General features: G+C 24.6%; 1 protein-coding gene across 1 annotated transcript in view; it reads left to right on the forward strand.

Moving 5' to 3' along the window:
- Positions 1 to 3,923: 3,923 nt before the first annotated feature.
- LOC106787460 (sodium-independent sulfate anion transporter) overlaps positions 3,924 to 5,491 on the forward strand; it is an 11,239-nt gene continuing 9,671 nt past the window's right edge. The window contains exon 1 of the mRNA XM_014749815.1: positions 3,924 to 4,486. The gene's annotated coding sequence lies outside the window, so the exon portion shown is untranslated. The remainder of the gene's footprint in view (positions 4,487 to 5,491) is intronic.

Here is a 5,491-nt window from a genome sequence, read left to right on the forward strand (position 1 = left end):
ATACTCAATACTATGGTGAAACAGAAATAAAGGATTATTAATTACAGTCAATAGCCGATTATTAAAGCGCGTACGTTAGGGCAGGCCCCAATGATATACGCGATAAGATTACGCATAAAAGTACATTTGTTAAACTTTCGTTATATTTTTTTTTATTATTATTTTATTTATTTATTTCTTTTCTTTTTTTTTTTTTTTTTACATACATTCAATAAAATTTAATCTTTCGTCGGTGCAATAACATTCTTTATTTTTACTTTTATCTTTTTTTTCTTATAATATATTCTAAAAAAAAATTAACTTTTCATTGATGTAATGAAATTGTTATTTTTATATTCTCATCATTTTCATATAAATTCAATAAAATTAATCTTTCGTTGGTAAAAATAATATTTAGATTTATATTCATAAATTATGTTCTTTCGAATTAGTGTTTCTTTCTTTCTTTCTCAATTTATTTTACATTTATAATGAATCAAATTTTCGTGGAAATAAAAATGTTTCAGTTTTAAAAATTAATCTCCATTTATATCTCCGCATTGTATACATATACTGCAACATATACATATATTTATGTATATACGAGATTAATGAAAGATAACAAAATATTTATCATGCAAAGTAAGATCATCGAGGAAGCATCGTATCCGATAACAAATTGCAGATCCCAATTAGCTTTTAATCTACTGTTAGACTGAAATTTTTTCAAACAAGCTATATAACTAACTCGTGATTTCCCATTTCGTAAGTTTACCCCCACTGTGTCACCACAGATTTCCATGAAAAGATATTATTTTTTAAACTTTCTTTTTTCCTATGATTACAGGTTGAACATGTGATCGGAAATAAATGAATATGCAAATGAATAAGAACTTAAATACACAAATGTACCTTAACACATTTTTCTGTATATTTATTTCCACATTTAAGTGCTTATAAAAAGTTTTATATGGAAAAATTATCACGTGGGGGAGAACCTGACGTAAAAACAACAGTGAAAAAGAGAGACAAATGATACAAACATACGCCATATTCGCAAAAGTTTCCCAGGTCTGCCATATTTGTAAGTGGCTTATGGTAGGAACTGGTTTTAAAAAAAACCACGTTGTCACCTTGAAACGGTTATCACACGTGTTATAAAGCAAAATATGTTTGCGCAAGAGAGTAGTCATAAGACTAGTCACGGGACATTGATTTAAACGATTAATTTACCTATATCATAATTGTATGTAAACATTTCATTAACTATATCTTTCTCTCGGATGTACAGACATATTATACAGAAAATCAATTGGTTATTTGTCCTTGAAATCAATTTCTTTTGTATATATATGTATATATGTATATATGTGTATGTATCAATTTCTTTTGTATATATATGTATATATATATATATGTATATATGTGTATGTATGTACGTGTATGTATGTACGTGTATGTATGTATGTATATATCGTAATGAATTATTAAAAAGTAAATATCAATTCAATTACATCTATTTTTGTCATATACATTTTGACGAATAACAACTTTGTGTGTATGTATCATCCTTTTTTAAATTTATTTTTTCAATAATATGTACACACATTGCTAATAAGAAAGAATTATCGTTTTAATTAGTATCAACCTAACGTTGAAAGGTTTGAAAGATTTTATCTTGACATTTTTTTAGATTATTTTATAAAGAAACGTTTCTATCAATGTTAACTAGGTTAACCATCTATTATTATTTATTAAATTATTTTTGATTAATGATTTTGTTTTCAAGGAGTGTATTACTGATAGATAAGAATTAGTTATATTCGTCTCAATAAAGTACGTGAGTTGAGTTGACAAGTTTCGGGTCTTTTTTTTTTCTTTTTTTTCAATTAAAGTTTGACCGAAAAAATAGTTTTTATCAACATATTATATTAGAAATTAAGAAATTCTTTTAATCTTTATAAATAATTGCATTTATTTATAATATAATGTTTGAATTATAATCACGCTGACGAAAGATTAAAAATGAAATTTAATTTTATTATTCATGATTATTTATTATTATTATATATATCAGATGCTACATTTTTATATATTATATCAAAACGTAACGTTCAACATTAAGTTATTTAAAATGATGTCATTAATAATAAAAAAAAAAAATAAATTAAATATAATATTTAACCATTTGATTCGTTAATTATAATTAAACAAATGAAATGTTTTTCGTGTATGTCAAGTTCTCTCAATTTTAAAATCATTGATAATAAATACTATCAGTGACAAGCAAAATTTCGAAAGTTTTAGAAATCGTCTCTAATCTTGAATATCTTTTTTATAGTCTTTTAAAAGAAAATATCGAAATAGTTTTTTTTACTAAATTTCGAATACTCTGTCTCTTCTCTCCTTTCTTCTTTATTTCCCGAAGACGTTTCTTTTTTTATGTTCCACGAAACGTTTCCGACCATACCAATTATGTTCACGTGAATCATCAATTAAAATGGAAGTTCTTTTATCGTTTTATATCATTAGTACTAGAGAATACTATATTGTTATGTACACATCATGTGGTTTCAATGATAAATGTTTTTTTTTAACAATACGCTATTGTTAATTAGTTATTATTAAGTATCTAAGTAGTTAACACATTTTTTAAATCTTCATAAATCAACTATTTTATGTTTCATAATAAAGTATATAAGAAGTAATGCTTTTTCAACATTTAGTACTTATATTATTTTGTTATCATAAAACGAATACCTAAATTTATTAATCCTAATTTAACGATAGTATATCAATGATAACAAGAAAGAATTAATATTTCAATTAATCTTACATTAATTCAATTTTAACAAACACAATGACCTCTTTGACATGTACAAATTTTCATGATTGAACAAAAAAATAATCTCTTAATTTTTCACTTATAATAAAACAAGAATTACGCCTACATAGATAAATTCTTTCATACGCCTTTCTTATTAAAATTTAAACAATATCGACTAAATTGCACACATAAATGGAACAATTATTATATTTCTAATCATATAACTTAAATGTAAATGACTTATTACAATTGAGTAAACATAAATGAATACAAATTTCAATATAAGAATATTAATATGAATAAATTATAAAATTTTTAATTGGAAATATATATTAGTGTGATATTTATCATTAATTAATATTGCATATTAAATATCAATAAATCTCTCCTAGAAATAGCAATAAAACAAAGCTATTATAATAGGACAAAGTCCTAATAAAATGAAGAAAAAGAAGAAGAAGAAGAAGAAGAAATATCAATTAAATTGATCAATCTTTCTATTTAAACTTAAAATTAATTTTTCATATAAATTAAAGCTAACAAATACGTGATTGAGTAAACATAGAAAAACATACAAAATTCAACATAAAAGAAATCATTAACTTTTAAATTAAAATTGTATCAATGATATTGACCATTTAATATTATTTTCTATTTCATATTGAATAAATTAAAATATTATCTTTTTTTTTTTTTTTGTATCGATCATATTAACATTAACTTTGTTATCATATAAATGACATATAAAGTATTTTTCGCGATTGTATAAACAGATGCATACAAAACTCGACATATTAAAAAAATCATAAACATTCAAATTAAAATCATATTAATAATATTTATCATTAACTGATATTTTATATTAAATATGGATTAAATTATTCAATATCTCTCTCTCTCTCTTTCTCTAGCTCTGTTATTTCTTCGATCATGATCATCACATTCATCCCCACGTTCTACGTTGGCCACACACACATACCTATACGTACGCACGCGCGCGCGCGTAATCACACATACAATTACATACAACGTGTACCGTTTTCCAGCAACGTTACGACTTTGTAAAAGGGGTGGAGACTTCGAAAGGAATCGAAGTGGGAGTTCAGTTATGTCACCAGAATGGAGAGGTTCGTGAAGTGGCCAAATAACGCGGTGCGTTTAAACGTCTCGGTAGGACTCGTTGCTAACTTAGTTTCATCTTCGCTTTGTCTGCGCAAGTCGTCGACGTCGTCTTTCGGATTCTCTTTAGATAATTACATACGTTTATTTCATTTTTCTTTATTGTTTTACTTTTTTTTTTCTTATTTTTTCTCCAATTAAATTTCTTATTCACGTGTCACAGTGTTCGTCCTATCGTTCTCCATTTTATATTATCACGAATTTCTTAACGTCGTGAGACATCCAAAAAAAAAAAAAACCAAAATGCAACATTAATTTTTGCACTATTTTTCTCCAGAAAAAAAAGAAAAATCTGGTAAACGAGAGTGATTTTTTATTAAAAAAAAAATTTAATATATATACATCTATATTTATATATATACTTATGTATATATAATTAATAAAAAAAAAAGTGGAAGGTGAGATTGAATCATTGTAACGGGGATGAAGCCATTAAAGGATCAACGAAACTATTTCATTATGAAGAAATAGAAGTTCCGACGTGAACTACGGAGCTCAAAGGTAAGAAAATATGTTACGTTTCTTTTCTTTTTTTTATTCTCCTTTTTTTCCTATAACTGTTTATCTCAGAAACTTGTTTCGATGCAAATTCATGCGAGAATTTCTTCTCTTTTTTGTATTATCATTCTATTTCTTTTTCTTTTTCTTCGTCTTCCTTTACATCACGTTTATAGGATCCTTTATTTTTTGTCTCTCTTGATATTTAGTTCGTTTATTATAAATACAATTTCTTATTCCAAAAAGATACATAGTTTTTATGAAAATTACTAAAATACAATGTATTACTCAGAGTAGAACGAATTTACATTGACACATTATTTTCCTAGACAACGGATTGAGTTAAGCTTTAATTGAAATAAGTATGCTTTTGATTGGGTTCTACAATCTACTCGAAATTCTTTTGATTCATTTATAATTGGACATAGACAAATATTATTTCATATTTTTTCGTTTTTTTTTTAATTTTTTTTTCTTCGTTGATATTGCAGTTTGGTAATTCGACAAAATATATTTAATTAGAAATTATAAACGTTTCCTTTTGTAAACAATTTTTTTATTTTAATTCTAGTAGTCTCACATAAGAAAAATATTTAATTAGAAATTATAAACGTTTACTTATTTCTATATTTTCTTTTTTTGAATTCGTAATTTTATAATACAAAAAAAATATTCACTATCTTTTTTTCGTTCAGTTGTTCTAAATATAACGATCGATTCGTTCTATATATTTTTATGAACCACGACTCAGTAATTAACGTTTAATGATGACCAATAGTTAACGATTGATAACAAGGAAAACTATCCAATAATATTCGACTAATTTAAAATATCATTATTATTATTTATTTTGTCTTCTTCTATATATCATAATTTTAATATAAAACTGTTCGCGTCATTCGGTCGTGTCGATAAAAAAAAAAAAAAAGAAAAGAAAAGAAAAGAAACATTTACTTTTAAATGAGTTTTTATCATTCGACAATAAATAATTTACACTCGCGTATATTA

This window comes from Polistes canadensis, unplaced genomic scaffold (genome assembly GCF_001313835.1).
Source record: "Polistes canadensis isolate GaletaPanama2010 unplaced genomic scaffold, ASM131383v1 scaffold_101, whole genome shotgun sequence".
Classification (NCBI taxonomy): Eukaryota; Metazoa; Arthropoda; class Insecta; order Hymenoptera; family Vespidae; genus Polistes; species Polistes canadensis.